We start from the raw sequence: 20,475 nt of genomic DNA, 5'->3' as shown, positions 1-20,475 counted from the left end.
CCGACTGCCCCGGGTCGGAAAGGCCGCTGGGCACTGTAGCCCACAGATGATCTTTTAGGCCCCAAGCCTCTCTCTCCCGGGACGTGTAGCACAACAGACACCTGATCCTGTCGGCCAGGCGCTGCTGTTCAACACAGGCCCGGGGCCCCTGAGGGGAGGGCAAGGACTGAGGGACCAGCTGGCCGGCCAGAAGGGGCTACAAAACAGGCCCTGAGGCAACAGAAAAGTCGGCTCCCATCCCAGGAGCCCGGAGGCTGGCAGGACCTTGCAGCGGGCCCGGCGTCCACCCCCTGAGCAGAACTCTGGCTGTGGCAGGCGTGGGTGCGTGCCCGGGTCACATGCTCCTCGGGGACCAGGCCAGGAGCTATGACAGTGCAGTTTACAGCCGCTGCTGGCTGTCGGCTGTGGCCCCCGGAAAACTGGGAAGTAAGGGAGAAAGAGGAAGAACAGAGAAAGAGAAAGGAATCTTAAAAATCCAAACCCTGTACTAACTGAACTTGGACATGTATCTCAAAGTCTCTGATCTACTTCCTCAGCTGTGAAAAGGAGACGGTCACATCTTTCTCCCAGGACGGTGTGAGACATCACACGCCCTTCTTCCCTGTGTCAAGCTCGTGCCAGGGGTCCCCGGGGGCTTCCGGGGGGCCAGCCCCCGTGGGGCACGTACAAGACCGTGGGTGTGCACATGTGAGAGAGCCTTGTGCACATTGAGTTCTGGCCAGCAGCCATTATTTTTGAAATTACGTGTGATGAGGGGCCCAATCCCACGATTCACAGACTCTTGCAAAATCATCCGTACCCCATTTTTTAATTTCTGTTTTGAAAATACGTAGGTAGGCTTGATTTGAATTCCAATACTGATTTACGCGTAGAATTCTTGATCTCAGAGAACGAAGACACACGAACGCACTGACTTATAACTGCTCGTTCTGGTTTCACACTCAGGGTTTGGAGGGCCCTGTGTTCCGAACAGTGCCTTTTCTCCATTTAGGGCCCCAGAGAGGGGAACGATTTGTCTAGAGTCACATAGAACTTTCCAGAGGGGCCGAGACCCAGCACCCTGGTGGCTAGGTCCGAGCTCTTGTCAATGTGTCAGCTGCCTTTCACCCCACCTGTGCACACACACACGCACCGAGAAAGACATGGAGAGCCGTATTTTTAGAAAACAAGAGACTTCAACACTGATTTAATATTTTTATAAGACTAGCTCATTCGCCAACTGTCGTGCCAGCTTGTGGATCAAATGCACCTCTTGTCTTCACTTGAAGAGTGTGAGCTCTGTGTGCATAGTGTGCTTGTGTGCACGTGTCCACAGGCACCGGCCGCCGGTAGGAGCCTGGCCGCGGCAGGGCTGAGACCCACCTAGGGTCCCCCCTTTCTTGCTAAATGGAGAAACCCCAAACTGCATAATGATCACCAAGGCCGTTCTTTTTTCCCTGCTCGAACCTGACTGCGTTTCCCTCCGCAGTGACCTTCAGGGCTGGTTTATGAGCACATTCAATGAGCCATGCCTATAATAGTCAAGGGCATTTGAAATCCGAACACCCGGCCCTCCTGATGGCAGCTATTCCTGAAATCCAAAGCCGCCCCCCAAGGAGCGAAGGAGAGACCCCTGCCCCTTCCCCTCATCCACTCAGTGCAGACCTCATTCTATTCACACTGGCCCTTTTCCCACGGCAAGCCAGGCTTTTCTCCACCACAGCACTGTGGACATTGGATGGTGAATTCCATACTGGGGAGGCTGTTCTGTGCTTTGTAGGATGTTTAGAAGCATCCTTGCCCTCTACCCGCTAGATGCCAGTAGCAACCCCCCCTTCAGTTGTGGCCACCAAAAATGTCTCCAGGAATTGTCAAACGTCGCCCGGGAGGAAATTGTCCTCAGTTAAGAACCACTGTTTCCAGCCAACCCCCATCCCCTCCGTCTCTATCAGGAAGTTTAAGCTAATAAAAACCACCAACATTTATAAGGCTTTATTCTAAGGAAGATAAATACATTTTCTTATCAGCTACGGGTACTATCATTTTTCTTTCAATTTTATATATCAGGAAGCCAAGGCTCAGAGAGGTAAAGTGAGTTGTCCAAGGTCACCCAGCTACCAAGTGGCAGTGGAGCTGGCTGGTGACTCCAGAGTCTGGACTTTTAGCCACTGGGCTCTGTAGGAAGTGGCCCCAACCTGACCTTCGGGAGGGGGAACAATGAGGCACAATGACATTGACATTGACACCCAAACTGCCTATACTTGAAGCCTCCGGCTGCTCAGTGGGGCTTGTGGTCTATTGTAAACTACATCCTCCCCACCGGAGCATCTCTGGGAGTCTGCAGGGGTAACAGGCATCGTAAATGTGCTCACGAGGAAGTCCAGCCCGTCTTCCTGTGTGGTGGGATTCCTGCCACTTTGCCCAACGACTTGGGTGGTAGGGTCTGCAGCACGATGTGACCATCAGCCGCTAAGATCACACCGTAAGCTTGGGAAGGAGCTGCAGAGAAGCAGGGAAGGAGTTTCTGGAAGCTGTGGCCTCTGCAAAGCCTTGACAACTCCTCTCGCTGTCCAGCTCGGTTTCCCTTCCCTCAGAAAAAGGGTGCTGGGGCGGATGAACTCCCAGCGCCTTCCAGTTCCAACATTCTTTTCTCTCAGTTCTGTGTGGGACACGGGCTAGTGGGAGGACGTGTCACCGTCGCGGAGTTCACCATGCAACGGGATGCCAGGTCTGCCCCCGGCCCTGCCCCATCACACCCAGAACCCAGGCCCTCCTCATCAGGGCAAGCCCGGGGCCGTCCCCAGAGCGGCGGGGCTGGCTGACACCTCTGTGATGTCACCTCAACCGGCCACTTTGGATTCCCCAAGGAGCAAGGCCGAGGTGAAAGCCGAAGGCTGGGAGCGGTCCACTGCCCTTCGCCTGCCAAATTGGTAACAGCTGCACGCCTGGGGCAGCCACCGTGCTCCCTGTGAGCTCCGCGTCCACACTGGAGGGACCAGGGAGTGCATGCGAGAGGTATCTGCCTTCTCCTTGTCACCGCAGTGATGGGGGGATGGGCCGCAACGTGGCCCTCGCTCTGCATAGATGGTGAGGGGCCAGCCAGGAGATGCTGCACCCAGCAGTCTGTCCAGCATCCGGCACAACCAGGGGCTCATCCCTGGGAAGGAAAGATGGGTGGGAGGGTCTACATGGTGGTCTTGTTGCGAGAGGCCTTTCTCTCCTACCAAGAGGCAATAGAAAGCTCCCAGGCCTGCCATGGACACATTTATGTGCATGGAAAACATGTTCCCAGCAGCTAAGTTGGGTTTAGCTTTGTTTCTGAGTTTTAAAGGGTGACCCAGGCATGGTAAGTCAAGTGACCTGACCAGCTGATCGGGTCAGCAGCCTCCAGGATGGACCAGCCGAAGCCCCACCGGCCACCTGAGCTTGCCTGACCCCTGAGAGATGCCTTCCCCTCCTGCCACCTCCCTGCAGGTGGCAGGTGATCCCCTCCTTCCCTTTCTATAGATGCACCTTCCTCCCTCCCGGGTGGGGAGGAAGAAGTCCCAAGGATGACTGTCTCCTGAGTGCTGAGCCCTGGGTGGGCTCTTTCAGCCCTGGGATCCCATCTAACCCCCTAGCAGCCCTGGGAAGATGGCTCATGTCTCAGAAGATGAGACAGAGTCAGTGAGGTGCGGGGCGACGGCCAGGGTCCCGCTGCAAGTGAGGAACAGGCCGGGATTATCAGACGCCGGAGCCCATGCTGGAAATAAGACGACACGGTGCCAACTGGGATTGCATGTGGGTGGCATCTCCCAACAAGGAAGACGCCATCTGCACAGGACTAGCCAAGCATGTCCCAGCCATGTCCCCACCGGGCCCAGGACACCCTCCGGGGGCAAGACGTTCCCTGGAGAAAGTCGGAACCCTCAGGCAGATGGTCCTGGACACCAGGATCTCGCCTGCACATGGGTCTTTCCCCAACAGATGAGAGCCAGGAGGGACGCCAGATGGCCTCACTCTGTACCCCTGGGCAGGGGTAGCTCACTCTGCCAGCCGAGGACAGTCAGCAGTTTGTGGGGAGCAGGGAGGCTAGTGGCTCTGCCGTTTCTTTCTGTCTTATTGGTCTGCCCTGGCCACTCTTGTCTGAAGGGTCAGTTACGGCTCTGGAAGGCCCCAACCGGCTTCAAGAGCATCACGTCCCACGATTGAGCTTGTACCTCAGTTTTGCTTATTTAAAAAAAAAAATTTTTTTTAATGTTTTTTCTTTGAGAGAGAGAGGGAGAGAGAGCATGAACAGGGGAGGAGTAGAGAGAGGGAGACACAGAATCGGAAGCAGGCTCCAGGCTCTGAGCCGTCAGCACAGAGCCCGATGCGGGGCTGGAACTCACGAACCTCGAGATCATGACCTGAGCCAAAGTCGGACACTCAACCGATTGAGCCCCCCGGGCGCCCCCAGATTTGCTCGTTTTGATGGAAACCCTTGTAAGAGCCCACGGTTCGTCCCCTTACATACATGTGGGGGGCATTGGAGAGAACAGGGCTGGACCAGACAGCCCCTCGCCCGTCCCTAGGGGCCCTCATCCTGTGGGTGTTGCCCCCACATGTAGGGTATTGATAGAACATGAAGCCGTCCTGCCCCTTTGTCCCGTCTGAAGGGTGAGGGCTATGTCCCGACTCTGTGCTCTAGAAATGAGAAGATTTTCTGTCTTCTCTCCCTGGAGTTTGCCATGCCCCCACCCCCGAGCTGAGGGGTTCCGGATTGTTCCAGAGGAAAGTACTGTTGGCCGCACACCAGAGGACACGGTGCCCATTTTAAAGAAAGGAAGAGAGTTGGGGATTTGGCTCTGTCTTCTCTTCAGTCCCCCCCTTCCCTTCCATGGATGCGTCTTCCTCCCTCTCAGGACTTGGCCACCTAAACCCCCTACCATGTGCCCTCTGTCTGCCCCCTACCTCCCATCCAGGGTAAGGATCAGACTCTTCTCTGTTCTTCATCTCTTGAAACCAAAATAAACTGCTATCAAGAGGCAGCCAGGGCCGGGGGCCAGGACACCAAGCCCGCAGGGGTGCTTATTTTAGAGGGTGATATTCCAGTGCTGGGTCAGAGCCTCTCAGGACTCGGCACTGACCCACATCCCAGCTCCCTCCTCTCCGCTTAGCTGGCTCTTCCTGCCTCCACTCTCCCCCTTTTTCTCTCCTTCCTGGAAGAGGCATCGCTATCCTAGGAAAAGGTGCTGCTCTTGGCATCCTCTCTGGGCCCTGCTAGGTGTGGGGCTCTATGAACTGCCCCTGCATCATATACGTGCATGCACACACACACATGTTTAATTATGGGAATTGAGACTAAAATAAACAAGAAGGGAAGTCTGGAAGGGAGAAGCCAGGTGTGGTGTGTGTGGCTGTGCGTGTGGGGGTGGGCGGGTGGCCAAGGGTCAGGCTGAGGCAGACAGACGAGGCTACAGACCTCCCCAGGTCTGACCTGGGAGCTGTGTGGCTTGCCTGGTAGCACATACATTCAACAGTTACTTAGTGAGCACTTACTACGTCCCAGGCACTGTTGTAGGCACTGACACGCAGCAGGGAACAGAAAGACTGTTCTAGGCGGGAGACGTAGGCAATAAACAAACGATATAAATACATAATTGGTAAGGGGGGTGATAAGTGTTATAGAAAAAAATGAAGCGGGATGAGGGACTAGAGAGGGAGGGAGGGAAGGTTCTATTTAGGATCAGAAAATAGAACCTCCCTGGTGTCAAGTGTGAGCCTTGGGGCTTTTCCTTGGTGGTCACGTCCTTCCTCCTGCCTCCCTGCAGGTCGACCAGTTGTTTGCTTTCTGCCTCAGCATCTATCGGTCCCTCTGTTACCCACGTCTCCATGAAAATGCTCCCTGGGGGACTGTTCCACAGGACCACCTCTGGGGTCTTATACAAAGGTGGAGGCCCTGGAAGGGTTCCAGAGATCACTGAGGCCAGGGATTCTCTGACGCTCGATGTCGTTTGTCATCCGGGACGTGCCAATTAAACCTGCAAAAGATACCGCTGAAACCTATCAGATTGGCTAATATGAGAAAAGCTAGCACACCTGGGATTCTTGCTTTTGAATTCCTTTTATTTTTGAGAGAGAGAGAGAGAGAGAGAGAGTGAGTGGGGGAGGGGCAGAGAGAGAGGGAGACACGGAATCTGAAGCAGGCTCCAGGCTCCGAGCTGTCAGCACACAGCCCGACGCGGGGCTCGAACTCACGGACCGCGAGATCAAGACCCGAGCCGAAGTCGGACGCTTAACCGACTGAGCCACCCAGGTGCCCTGCAACCGGGATTCTTCTACGTGGCTGACAGGAATGGGGATTTGTCACTGGTATGACAACTTGGGAAAACTGGTCGCTTTACTAAAGTTGAACACATGCCCACCCCGGGGCCCAGCGACTCCCATCTGAGGTGCACGCCCAACAGAAATGCGGACACGCACGCACCAAAAGACGTGTGCTGGAATGTTCGAGCTATCCTGTCCATCATTGTCCCAAACTCCCCAGAAGTCCACCACCAGTGGAACAGAGAAGCCGGCAGCTCAGGATACCGCACGGCCGTGGGAAGGGACACCCGTCACGTGGACGAATCTCGCACCACACGGGAAGAAGACACAGGGATGAGGCCGTTCGGAGGACATTCAAAACAACCTTTACTGTTAGAGGTCAGGGGAGTGGTCACCCCTCCTTGGCAGGAGGAGGTGGGTGGTGGTGTAGAGACGGGGGCAAAGAGGGGTGCAAAAGTGGGGGAGGGCTGCTAAGATCCTCCCTTCGATGCAGATGCTGAGTGTCCTCTGTTTGCAAAGTTCGTGGAGCTGTGCACCTGTGTGCTTTTTGTGTGTATGATACGTTAATAAAAAGTTTTAAAAAGTCAGTGCTCGTGCTCTGTCTCTCTCGGTCTCAGAAATTAATAAAACATTAAAAAAAAAAAAGTCAGTGGTCGGCCCTCCGCTCACATGCATTCAAGAAGAATCTCCGGGGGAAGAGTCAGGCACAGGTACGTTTCATAGGGTTCTACTGTGCGGCTTCAGGCAGGAACTGCGGACTTAGCCCGGCCCGTTCGTTCTGGACGTGACCAACCCGTGACGTCAACGGACAGGCCGGCCTGTCTTTGTCTTGGGCTTTGCGGACCTTTACTGCAGTGTCAATGCTCCCAGCTAGGATGAGTAAGGTCCAAGGTTAAAAAAAGCAAATGTCCACCAGTTTCCTTTCGGAGCCTTGTGGGTGGGGTTCTTTGTTTGGCCCCAACATTCGGATTCCCTGTTACATGGCGGGTGGGGCTGTGGCTAAAAGCACTGCCTTTTGCGTCAGAAAGTTCTGGTTCAGATGTAAACCACCACTTGTACGTTGTGGGATTATGGACAAGTCCCCCAACCTCTCTGGGCCTCAGTTTCCTCATCTGCGACATAGCACCTGCTAGGAAGGTTGTGTGGGCACAGCAGGATGACGTCATTTGTTAGTGGAGGGGTGCCTGGCTGGCCCTTCGCCCCGCATTAAGAAATCATGCTACGGGGTCGGAAACCCAAAATCCTCCGAGGCAAAAGGGCCTTCGAAATTGAAATTCAGAAGAGTATTCAGAATGGACCAAGTGATGTTTCCAGCCCCCTCCCCCACACCAGCCTGTGGGGATGGAAGCGTCTGGCAACGTGCCAGGAGCATCCCGGACGCTCAGTGCACGTGGCCGTGGGTGTTGTCCTTGCCACCTGATGATGCTGACATCTTGTGCCATTGGGTCTATCCCAGAAACAGGGGCCCTCTTCCCTGGCCCTGGAGGAAGGCTTCCCTCCGCTGTGTGCCTGCTGGGGCTTGTCCACATGCTTGCTTGTTTGCTCCCCTACCCTCTGCAGCCCAGCCGCACCCCACGGCGTCCCGGCCCCCCGCAGCTGGATCCCTGAACCACCCCGCCCCTGTGGCATGCTCTGCCTCGTCTGCCCAGGCCCCTTACCCCAAACCCAAACCCCCTTCTTCCTCCCTCGTTTCCCTTGCTCTCATTCCGTCCATCTTCTGCCTCCCTGCCTTCCCTTTATCCGCCCTTCTCCTCCCCCTCTTCCCAGCCTCCCTGTCTCCCCCCCTCCCCTCCCCCTCTCCTCCCCCTTCTGTCAAGTCCCTCCTGGCTCCATTCCATCCCCTGATTATCTCAGTGTCCCTCTCCCTTTGCTTCCCCGCTTTCCCCAATTATGTCTTCTTCTTTCTTTTCTTCTCTCACTTATGCCTTATCCTCTCCCCCCTTCACCTCTTCCTTCTTCTCCATCATCTCTGCACTTGCCTCCCTTCTCACGCCCCCCAGTGTCCCCGGCTCTGTCTCTTTTATTTCCCCCTGCTCGCTCCCGTTCCCCACCCTCTTTCCCCTTCTCTCTCTCTCTCTCTCTCTCTCTCTCCGTCCTGGGGAGTTCCAGAAACATACCCATATATGGCCTCCATGTCAAGGATCACAAACGACGACGTCACGTGAGGGCCAGTGCTCGGAGATGCTCTCTGCCGCGAAGTCCGTAATTGACGCGCCGCCGTGGAGGAACCGAAGGCGGCATGGCAGCCTCCCCCGGTGCAATCTTCAAACAGGAAATCCGAGATGCACAACATCTTATAGTTTGGCTTGCCATCACTGGTCATGCGGTGGGCCCGAAATAAACTCCCTGCTTCAAAGGAAAGTGCTTCAGGACTGCCTGGGCAGAGCGGCCAAAAGCTCAGGGCCAGGGCAGGAGGAAAACTCAGGGAGGATGTTCTGAATTAAGGCACTCTCAAGAAAACCCTTTTTAGTTCCCCCGAATTGGGCCCCTGTTTCAGAGCCTAACAGGTAATGCATGCTTTCAACGTTCTTACACAGACCTCAGGGAAGGTTGCTTGGCTGGGACTTAACCACTGCGCTGCTTGGTCGCGATTCTTATCATCAGACCCCTTGCCTGCGTCCCTGTCTCTAGTCTCTTGTGTCACAAAGCATGCTGGTGACTTTCACTTTGGACCTGGGGGACGTGGAATCAGCTGTGTGCACACACGTACGCATTCTTCTGGGGGACGCTCACTCACAGTCTCACTCTGCGGTGCACTTCTGGACGTGGAAATGAAATGGGGTTATCGGTGTTGCTATTGTGGGTTCCGTAGGCCTTGGGCAGTATCCGGGGGGGGACAAGTGACTTTCAGAAAGGCTTTCAGGTCAGGTGAATAGATAGCTATTTTTATGCATGGGGGCATCAGTGTCACGTACGTCCATGGAGTGCCTCTGTGTGCACAGTTTTGTGGGGCGATAGCAGCCCGGTGCGGTGAGCTGTGTCTCCAAGCTGCTCGGGGCTTACGGGAGGAAATCCAGTCTGCAAACAGAGACTGACACCATGTAGAGAATGAGAAATGCTTTGTGAGATTTAACAGAGCGCTGAGGGAATGCAGAGACGCTAGAGTGCCTCGTGTGTGTGTGTGTGTGTGTGTGTGTGCGCACAAGGACATATGCAGGGAGGGGACAGCTTTTGAGAAGATGGCTGGATGGATGTCACCAGGCAGAAGGACAGGGCGAGGGACCTCCAGGTGGAGGGGCAGCTGGGGCAAAGGCAGACAAGTCAGGGTGGGTCTGGGGTGTCGGGAAGTGCCAAGTGGCTACAACAAAGGCTCAGGAAGTGGGGCAACACTGGCGTGGTGGGGAGGGAAGCCAGAGGGAGATGCAGATACCCCCGGCCTGGCGGGAAGATGGCACGTTTGCTGATTGCATTGGAGCAAAGGGGGTTCAGGTGCGATCTGACTTTAGGCAGCTCCTTGGGAAGCCAGGGGAATGGAGGGGAATGAGGAAGAAGAGGGGCAGCGCTCCTTAGGGAGGACAGGTAAATGACGGAGACTGCAGGCAGGGCAGGGGCCACCCCCCTGCAGAGGGTAGCAGGACTCTCTGCCCATAAAGGAAAGCTGGGGTGTAAGTAAGGCAGGGGTGGAGAGAGCTCCCGGGGCCCCGGGGAAGAGCCGGCTGGGGCCAGAAGAGCAGCCACGGCCCCTGCCCTCGGCATCTGAGGCCTGGGGTAGAGCAGGGGTGAGGCAGCCCCAGGCAGATGCCCCAGTCACTTCCAAAACGGTTGGATGGGTCCCGACAGCTGGTGGCAGGCCTGTTTACAGCTCGGCCTCCTCCGGGAGCTGGCGGTGGCCCCCACCTGGCGCTGTTCTCGTTTGCATCATCCATTCTTGCACAAACAGGTCAGGCCCTGAGTGCCCCGGGTCCTCCACTGCCCCCACTCCCGTGACCTCACGACGAATAACATGGCAATCAATATCCGCGAGCAATTCATCAGACACCTCCTGGGAGCCAGGCACTGGCCCAGTGCTTGAAGTGATTTCTCTTATTGACGCTTCTCAAGGGCATCCTGAGTTAGAGGTGATCATGACTCCCATTTTCCAAATGTGGAAACTGAGGTTCTGAGAGGTTAAGGGTCTTGCCTGGGGCCAGACAGCTAGGAGGTGTTAAGTTCGGGATCAAACCCTGGCCTCTTGGCCTCCAGGGTTCACATTCAAAGCCACGGCCTCCCTGGGGCCCAGCGCTGCGGTAAACAGACCCGCCCCTGGCACAGTCAAGGCATCATAAGGTCCCTGTATATTGTGGACAGGCTAGATCCAAGAGAGTTCTCCCGAAGGAGTCACAAAAATATCTCTGGACCCGCCCAATGTCCTTCCATTTCTGAGCTACAGAGGGTCAGGCTGCCCAGAGGAGGTGGCCGGTCGCAGGACTGGTTTGTATTTTTACCTTTTATCCTTAGCACCTTCTTTTGGACTAATTAATGCCCAGGAATATAATTGGCTCCTAACTTGCCTGATTTTTTAAAGAAAGGGACACAAAGGAGAGGGGTAGAAAAAGGAGAGGAAAAGCAGGCAAACAGAGAGAAGAAGAAAAAGATTTCAATAAAGGCAGTGGGGGTGGGGAGCGAAAAACAGAAAGGAGAAAGACTTTGGTGAGACCCTGATTCAAAGATTTCCAGGCAGTACTGCGGTTGGATCCAGGTGAGGAGGGGGTCTGGGAGGGCCCTCCTGCCCCGCTGAGCCTTCCCAATGTGCAGACTGGAGCTAGGGTTTCCAGAGCCCCCGGCCCCCCCGGGGCCAAGGTGAGGGCTTATGTTCTCCTGCTGCCCAGGACCAGGCTGGGCAAGGCAGCACTTGGGTTGCAGAAGGGCAGGGGCGATGGCTGTTGGAGTCTCGGACCTGGACCGGAAGGCCCCCTCCCCCGCCCCCCAGGCTGCCGGCACAGATGGCAGGGCCTGCATTTGCCGAATCCTGGGCAGAAACTGGGTTGGGGCCAGCACCCAGACCTGTTTGCAGCTGAGCCCCACTGGTGGGTCTGGCTGCAGTAGGAGAGGGACAGGAAGATGGGTCAGGAGACGTGCGGAGGGGGCTAGGGCCAGCCCCCTGCAGGGCCAGCAGGTGAGGGAAGAGCCTTCCGTCTGGGAGACTGAGGCAAAGGTGACCGAAGGGCCCGGAGGTTCAAGTTTGGGGCCCAAAGAAATAAAATGGAAACCTGGCCTTCATTGATGCTCCTCTAAGCTGGTGCTCACGGCTCTGCCTCAGATTGTGGACCTTTGGGTCTGTGTGGAATTAATGCTTTTCCTTGGAAAACAGATGGTTTTCCACCCACAAACAACAACAAAAATTTTTTTCCATTGTTTTTCCTACTTCCCTCTCTCCTCACCCTCTTTCCTCCTGCTTTGGGTGGCTTCCTCAATGTACACCGATAAATAAATAAACCCCCAAGACTGGTTGTCAGAGATCCACGCAGAGTGAGGTCAGCAAAGGGCGCTCACCTCCAGACCAGACGGGGCCCTGGTCTCCCTGGCCCATCGGATGGGCAGAGCCGGGTGGCATGGCTGAGCGGGAACAGAGCCAGCTTTGGACGGGTTCAAATCTCCGGTCATCACCTCCTACCTGGGTGACCTTGGGCCAGTGTCCACCCCTATCTCAGCCTCAGCTTCCCCTCCATACAATGGGGAGAGAGCCTGTATGGTGGGGGTGGGGGAGACCTGCCGCCCCCCACCCCCCAGCAGTTCCCCTTGGTAACTTCCAGCAATCCTGGCCCAACCTTGGAAGCCTAAAAGTCCTGGCCTGAGGGAAGCCAGGGGCTTGTAAACTGCATCAAAGGGTCGGGGATTAGCAGAGCTGGGAGGGACTTCTCAGAATCTTTAAGAGTCTGGACAAAAGGCTCAGAGTCCCCAGCAGCTGTGAGGCCCGAGAGCCAGCAGCCAGAGGCCTGTCAACACTGCCCCACTGCAGAAACCTACCCTAGGGCTTTGACCTGAGCCCCTCCTGGGGCCCCAAGCAAAGTGGCCTGGATTCCACTCCCCATCTCCTCAGGGCTGGCTCACCCCTGGCAGAAACTTGCAGAGTAAGTGACCCCTGGCCGCTGCCCTGAATTCTCATTGTCAGAGGGTCCTATGAAAAAGAAGGGCAGGGAGGCCAGTTCTCAACCCACTGGGCCAATTGCGACCCAGGCCTCAGTCTTCCCTTCTGCACTATGGGAAGAGCGCTACCCCACCCCACCAGGTACTGGGAAGGTCAGATGGTGCAGTGGACCACAAATACCAGCTCCCTTTATGATTTAGGTTTTCAAGCAGTAGGACCCAGGAAGGGGAGAGAACATTTGAATGATTTACAGCCATGAGCCCTCAAGCTAGAAGTGTATCTGGATTTTCTAGAACCCTCTACAGCCTGACGGAATGGCAGATCGGAGAGAGAAGGTTTGACAGAAACTTACTGGGCTTTGCATGGAGTGGGGTCAAAGACCCTGGGGGCCAAGTCCCCGCTTCCTCGCATGGCCCCGGGCCGTCAGGATTGCCTCAGGCAGAGGCTCATGTGATCTTTGCAAGAAACTGAAACTTTTGCAATTGGCAGATGGGTAGATTATGTATTACATATACCGTATACGCTTGTAAGATAGATGTGCACGTATCCCCATGTACACATATACACATAGACCTTCTGATTACATACATGCGGCCTTCAGTGTGACTCCGGCCTTTCCTCAAACCCACAGAACAGAGGGATGCTGCTGTCGGCTACATGGGGGGAGGACAACGGTCAAGTCCGATGCTGCAGGCTTTCGTCTCTTCCTTGTCGGTTTCTCCCTGATGTGCCTCTGTTTCCTCATCTGTAGAATGGGAACAACAATAGTCTTATCACAGATTTATCAGGCGGCTCAAACTCACAACGTGTGTGAGACCATAAATTAACTGCAGGGGAAGGCATTAGGGGGTGGTTTCGCAAACACACATTGAGATCTGCAGTGACAGATGTACGCGACAGTGTGCTGTGTACGAGCTAAACCGAATGGTGAGCACGCCCCTCTCACACCTGAGAGACTCTTGCGGACACCGAGGAATATTATGCCACACCTGTCATTTGTAGGCTGTTGCCTCGTATATAAATTCAAACCCGCGACTGAGAGGAGAGTGGAACAGGTTGTGACTCCTTCCCAAAGCTCCTAGGACAGCGGGTGACGTGAGCAGGAAGGGCGGAGGGGGCAGGAGGGACCCTGGGGAGCAGAGGATTTGCAATGAGGGGACAGAATCCAGCCTGGGTGCTGACCCCATCACTGACCCAGCCACCCGGTCGGCGGCCACAGCCACAGCCACAGCTTTACCTCCCGACCACAGCTGTCAAGAGAAGGCTGGCTCACTGTTGCTGTCGCTCTTTTTAAATGGAGGACGGTGTAGGAGAATCCAAGCCCCTCAGAAGGCGCCTCCTTGGAAACTGCCAACTGGGAACGAGGTCCAAGGGAACGTCGTCCCAGCAGGGATGAGTCAGAGCAGAGAATCACAGCATCTTGGGAGCCATTGAATGACATTAGACGATTTTCCTGGGCCACTGGCTGCGTGCCTAGTGCTATTCTCCGCATGTATACACGTTACCTCATTTCATCTGATGACGCTTCCAGGGGCTGTATGCTCTGATTATCTCCATTTTACAGATGGGCCGAGTGAGGTCCCTGGGGTGGGGGAAGTAACCTGCTCCCCATCGCACAGCCAATAGGTGGCAGGGCCAGGGCTGAACCCGGGCAGTGGGACACCCGTGGCTGCACCACCTGCCGGTGCAGTGATCTTGACAACAGCTCTGCTTCCAAGGTTTGACTCATTCATTCATTCATCCAGCATTTAATAAACATCTACTGTGCATCTGGCCTTGGGTTACGTCCTGGGGTCATGACACGAATGTGATAGAGTCATGCAATTTGGAAGTTTCTGGATTCTATGGGGAGATAGGCCCAGAGCAGGCCATTAGAGCAATGGAGGCAGCTCTGGATGCCTCAGACATCAGATCAGGGAGGCTTCCTGGTGGAAGAGATGCTTGAACGGCATCTGGAAGGACGACTGGCCATGTGACAGGCAGGGAAGGGCCGGGAAGGTGGATGAGCAGGGTTCCGTCTACGAACAGCCTCACATCTGGAAGTGGCTTGTCCCGGCTCATACTCCTGACCCCGGTCCCTGGTTGAGAGGCAGCCTGGGGTGCTGGATGATGGCTGCCAGTTCCCCTCCTTGGCCCATGCCCTCCCAACCATGCCCCCATCACCAGTTTTCCGATAAGACACCGACGGAACCACTCCTCCCACCGCAGCTCCCAACAGCCCCGGGACCCTACCCTCCGCTCCGGAGCCACTGCCCAGGCAGCCCCTGGCTGGCAGCAAGCTGGGATCTGTGGGAGGGAAGGGACTGAGGGCAAGAAGAACCACTTTGTAAATGCTATTGTTTCATCCTCAGCACAGCCCTGCAAGGGCCCATGTCTGTGTGCCCATATCACAGATGGAGAAACTGAGGCCCAGCTTAGAGGAACACTGACTATGGATGGGCCGGGTGCTGCTCAGAGTGCTTTGCATGTGCTAAGTCAAGGAACCTTCAGAGTCGCTGTTGTCCCATTTTACAGATGCCACCTGGAGAGAGAGCTCCACTGGAGCCAATGTTTGGGGTGTTGCAAAGGGGGCAAGAGAGGGGCCCCCGGAGGCCCCAGGGGTGGCTCTGGTCTCTCCTTTCCATGCTGGTCTTGGACTGGCTGCCCTTGAACTCCCCTCCCTCTGCAGGCCCCTCGTTTCCCCGGGTAAAACCACCTGCCTCCTGCTTTCTCTGGGAAAGGGCTATTTGTTATCCCAACCAGCCTCCCAAAAGGTCCCTAGGGAAGGCTGGCCTCTCTCCAGGACTCAGGCCTAGAAGGTGGCCCAGCCCTGGGCAGAAGCCTCAGAAATCAAGCTAGGCAGCATGCAGAGAAAGGAAACTGAGGCCAGAAGAGGGACAGGGCATCTCCCAGGATCAGTGTCCCTCTCTCTGACATGACATAGGCAGTCTTATTAAGTCCGTTTTATGGACAGAGAGCTTGGGATTCTAAGGGATCACACAGCTAATCACTGGCAAGGCTGTGACTTGAATCTGGTCAAGCTGACCCCACAGGCTGCTTTATAACTGCCCCTGCCGCTGAGACCGAGCAGCGCCAGCCGCCTCCACCCCCCACTCCCACCTCCTCCGTCAGGAGACAGACCCCAGTGTCCCTGGCAGGCATCCCGGGCCTGTAACTGCTTAGGCCCAGGGCTGCAGAGTCCCCTCCTGAAGCTCTCCGGGGCTGAGACCCTCTCCCCCGGGGTCCCTTCAAGGCCATTGTCTACCTCGCCTGTCTGTGTGCACCTTCCTCTGGGTAGGTCCAGGGCCTGATGCGGGCTCCCTGCCCCGGTGTAGGTCAGGCATCCTGGCTGGATGAAGATGGCAGTGTTACCCCTGCCTGGTCTGAGCCGATGCGCGTGCTGGTTACTTGGATGGCGTTCCTGGAACACCGGAGCTCCAAATCCCAGCTTTCCAGCTATCTGTCCTTCCTTGTGTGAACCTTTTCCTTCCCCTTCCTGAACCTCAATGGCCTCATCTGTAAAATGGGAGCAACCACACAGGGGCCTCAAGTCCTTTCAGGAGTGGAGGTATAGAAGAATTAACGTCAAGCCGAGGGAAGACGTTCCTGCTTTCTAGAGCTGTTGTCAGGACAATGCCATGAAATAACTGACAAGTCTCTGGATGCCACCAGACCTGTTGGGGAGGGTCTGGGCCACACCTGTTGGGGAGGGAGTCTGGAATTGGCTGTAGGGGACTGACAGGTCCAGGTCATGCTTACCTGGCTCCTCCCACAAGCGTCTGGTCAGGAAAGGGGCCCAGGAGCTGGGTGCTGTCCTTACGCCTCTGATCAGCTCATGCCAGGCTGCAGGGCCAATGGCTGCGGGAGGGGGTCCTGTCGACTGCTTGCTGGGCCTCCTACCCAGACACTGCCCCCGCACAGGCATCGGCTTCTAGAACGTGGTGAAGTGGGTGGTCTCATTCCCATTGTTACTGATAAAGGAACTAAGGCCCAGCAAGGGGAAGTGATTTAAAGAAGGTCACACAGCTAGTAAGTTGCAAATTGAAACTAGACCTGGGGCTTCTGACATCCGGATCTGAGACCCTTCCCCTACCACCGGGTTCCTTATTTCCTCATGACTAACGCTAAGCTCTTTGCATATGGTAGACCTGTTAAGGTGGCCATAGGGGACCCTTGGGGACAGGGAGTTTGGGGGTTAATAGCACAAACACAAACCAAATGTCTCACTGAGTTGTAGAGGCTAAAGAACCAGAACAGCACTTGGAAACCCAAAACTCTCTGTTTGCAATGGGAAACTGAGGCCCAGAGAGGGGCAGGGACTTGGCCAAGGTCATACAGCACTCTAGTATCAACATGGCTACTATAACCCAGGTCTCTGTCTCTCTCCAGTGTCTTCCCCCTTGTCAACCTGGCCTGGAGCAGATGCCCTCAGATGGGGGCACAACGATGCCAGGCCAGGCGCTGGGCACCAGCCCTTCTGGTCAGTGTAGCACCACGTGCGCTGATTCCTGCCTTGTGCCAGGTCGGGGTGGGTCGAAGCCTGACCCTGGCCCTGGGGCAGCCAAGGGGGTCACCTCTCACTGGGCAGAGCCCATTCCCCACCCTCCCGAAGGTGAGCTGGGCCCACCCAGACCTCAGGCACAGGGAAGCAGGGCGCCTGGGTCAGCTGGGCTGGGGACCCACCTGGTTGCACAGCGCCCCTGTGGGGACCAGAGGATCAGAGGACGCGCTCTAGGCCATCCTGATATTTAACAGGTGGAAAAATCGAAGGCCAAAGAGAGGAAGAGAGGTGCTCACAGTCTGTTGTTATGTGAACCTAAATCTCTTGATTCCCCGTCTTTGGCTATTTTTACGATACACAAAACTAATGTTGATGCTGCTACAAAAAATCAACATCCCAAACATCAGGCACAAAATGATTCTGAGGTCACAATGCCCCTTCCCCTCCTCGAGTGTGGAAAACCAGCATGGCCACCTGACATGTTGATCGAGAAAAGGGTTCTCGGCCCTGGCTACGCACTACAATCGTTAGGGAAGCCTGGAACATTGCAGTGCTTGGGCCCCAGCCCTGGAGGCTTTGAGTCCATCCATCTCGGGTGAGACCAGGGCCTTGGCATGTTTTCAAGACTCTTGGCCAGACCTGAGAACCATACTTTAAGATGATTTTGACTGCATAAAAAAAAAGCCCAACTAACATTTGCTTGAAGCAGAAGGATCTTCAGTCTCTACCTATCAAGCCAGAGAGGGCAGACCAGCATTGGTTCAGGAGGTCAACAATATCATGAAGGACCCAGAAGACCTAACAACGTTCACTCTGTCAAACTCATGGTACCGGCACTTTTCCCCTCATGGTTACAAGATGGTTGCCGCTGCTCCAAGCATCAAGTCCTCCAAACACAAAGCAGGGGTGTGGGTGAGGAGTTATTTTCCCCACTGCTGTCTCTTTTATTAGGAAGATGAAGTTCTTTCTAGGAGGCCCCAGCAGAATTTTCTTTATGTGTCTTTGGACAAAGCTAGGCTATAGATCCACCCTAAACGAGTCACTGGCCAAGGGGGTGAGATCATTCCAACTGGCTTGGAATAATCATGATTCATCCATGGGAAAGGGCACTCTGTTGTCTGAAGAGTTCTGCTCGGGCACTGCTCTGTTGTCTGTTGTTCTGCTGTCAGAGGAGACGGGGGAACTGGCTGTTGGGTAGGCGGTCATGAGGGTACAGTAAACTTTAACCAGGCATTCTCTTCCCATGGCCTCGGGAAGGGGACCCAAGGTCAGGTCCACACGTGAACTACTGACCACAGCCTAGAGGGAGAAGTTGTAGCAGCAGAATACTTCTTGGAAGAAACTAGGCAGGCATCCTGGAAGAAGAGGCACACTCGATCTGGGCCTTGAGGAGTGACAAGGGATCCTGAGGAGTGCAGAAAGGAGGAAGATGAGTCGGCACAGCCCAAGCAAGGGCGCTGGGGTGGGAGCCACAGGTGGGTTGGGGGAAAGGTGCGTCTTCGCCTTACCTGGAAGGTCAGGTGTGCTGGGGGCATGGGTGCAGGGAGAGTAAGAAATGGATTCAAAGGGCTGGAAGTCCCGGGCAACAGGTGCAGGTAGAGGAGGGACTTGGTGAGGTCTGGGGTGTGGGTCCTCAGAGGGGACGGTGGGTGGGTGGGGCTGGGACACCGCCGTGAAGGCCACTGCCGAGGCAGGCAGGAGGAGATCCAGGCCTGAGCCAGCCAGGACGGGTGGAGAGAGGCAGACAGAGGCGAGTGATAACCAGCGAGACTGAGGCAGGGCACAGAGTCATTGTTCCCAAATGCCTGTGTGCTGCTCGCTCGCGAACCTGCTGTCTTCAGACCTGCAGCCTCCTCTAGCTGTGCTTGAAAAGCCCAGACCTGCTTAATAATAACTTTGCTAGTGCCGGATGGAGAAGTCGTTGTGACCCTCAGGGCTGTTAACAGAATTAGAAGGGTATCTATCAATATCAGGGTATTTTTTAAAAATTTTTTTAATGTTTATTTATTTTTGAGACAGAGAGAGACAGAGCATGAACGGGGGAGGGTCAGAGAGAAGGAGACACAGAATCCGAAACAGGCTCCAGGCTCTGAGCCGTCAGCACAGAGCCCGATGTGGGGCTCGAACTCATGAGCCGTGAGATCATGACCTGAGCCGAAGTCGGCCGCTCAACCGACTGAGCCATCCAGGTGCCCCTCCTGCTTTATTCTTTATTCTTCAGTTTTTCTCCTAAGTGGTGGTTTCCAGTCACCTGTGGAGCTTTTCAATAGAGGTGTCATCCCTGGGCCACACTCCCAGAGATTCTGACTTCATTGGTCTGAGACAGGGGGTCCCAAGCACCATACTCTTTAAAACCTAGTTTGTATACTTTTTAATGATTTTACTTTTTTATTCTTTTTTAAAATTGTTATTATCCCTTTCCAATAGGCTCCATGCCCAACATGGGGCTTGAACTCACGACCCCGAGATCCAGAGTCGCGTGTTCTGGACCGACTAGAGCCAGCCAGGCACCCCTACTTTTTAAGTAGATGTGTTATTGCAGTATGATGTGCTCACAGAGGTGTGTAAATAAAGATCACGCTTGAACAGGTTCCTCGCAAAGAGAACCGACCAACCATGTTACCACTTAGCTCAAGAAATACCGGGGGTGCCTGGGTGGCTCAGTCGGTTGAGCGTCCGACTTTGGCTCAGGTCATGATCTCGCGGTCTGTGAGTTCGAGCCCCACGTCGGGCTCTGTGCTGACAGCTCGGAGCCTGGAGCCTGCTTCAGATTCTGTGTCTCCCCCTCTCTCTGCCCCTCCTCTGCTCATGCTCTGTCTCTGTCTCTCTTTCTGTCTCTCTGTCAAAAATAAATAAACTTTAAAATAAAATAAAAAAAAAAGAAATACGGTGTGGTTGGCTCCCCAGAAGTCTGGCCCATATGTCCTCCCAGCTAGTAACCACCAAAGGTCACCGTCGTGACTCTTGTCACCACAGTTTAGTCTTCCTGTGCTGGCACTTTGTATAAACGAGTCATGGATAGATGCTCTTTATGATCCGACTTCTCTTGCTCTCTATGCTTTGTAAGAATCGTCCCATTGTGTGGAGTGGTGGTTTGTCTATCTTGTCGGTGCATCACGCGAACACACCCCAACGCGGTCACCCATTCAACACTCAACCCATTCAAATGTTCAGAGACACTTAGGTAGTTTCCACTCAGTTTTCTTACGAATGGCACTGCTATGAATATTTTGGGGCTTGTTTTATGGTGAATACACGTACATGGTTCTTTTGACCCTAGAGCTGGGACTGGAATTTGGGGGTCACCGGATGCGTCTGTTCAGCTTTGGCAAATGCCATCAATTTTCCAAAGGGCTTTTTACCATCTGATATTCCTACCAACGGTGGTGGGTGATCCGGTCGCTTCACGTGCCCCGCCCCCACCCCCCACCCCCCACCCCCCGCTATTGCACATCTTTTCCATGCGGGCCATTCTGTTGGGTAGACAGTGGTGTTGTATTAGGATCTTAATCTGAACGGCCTCCCAAACACGTGGGAAGTCCGGCATCCTTACATCTGGTTCTCGGCCACTTGGATACCCTTGGGCATCGGTTAGCTGGAGCCCCAAGGATGCTGTGTCACGAAGCACCCCAACTCAGCACTTATTCTCATGCTGTGGGGC

The 20,475-nt window shown here is 55.0% G+C and overlaps 1 protein-coding gene and 1 long non-coding RNA gene across 3 annotated transcripts in view; one reads left to right on the top strand and one right to left on the bottom strand.

Annotated features, from left to right (window-relative positions):
• Window positions 1-6,085: 6,085 nt before the first annotated feature.
• Window positions 6,086-8,455, bottom strand: LOC132670248 (uncharacterized). Its single transcript, XR_009606548.3, has 2 exons — window positions 8,385-8,455; window positions 6,086-7,396 (listed from the first exon to the last, which is right to left on the bottom strand). It is a non-coding gene; the product is annotated as an uncharacterized LOC132670248 (long non-coding RNA).
• A 48-nt stretch (window positions 8,456-8,503) lies between these two features.
• ASB2 (ankyrin repeat and SOCS box containing 2) overlaps window positions 8,504-20,475 on the top strand; it is a 42,762-nt gene continuing 30,790 nt past the window's right edge. For both annotated transcript variants that reach the window (XM_060620639.3, XM_060620640.3), the window contains exon 1: window positions 8,504-8,774. The gene's annotated coding sequence lies outside the window, so the exon portion shown is untranslated. The remainder of the gene's footprint in view (window positions 8,775-20,475) is intronic.

The sequence above is a fragment of the Panthera onca genome, chromosome B3 (genome assembly GCF_046562875.1).
Source record: "Panthera onca isolate mPanOnc1 chromosome B3, mPanOnc1 haplotype 2, whole genome shotgun sequence".
NCBI classification, from domain to species: domain Eukaryota; kingdom Metazoa; phylum Chordata; class Mammalia; order Carnivora; family Felidae; genus Panthera; species Panthera onca.
Note: the sequence above shows the minus strand (reverse complement) of the source record. Positions and strands in the feature narration are given on the sequence as shown.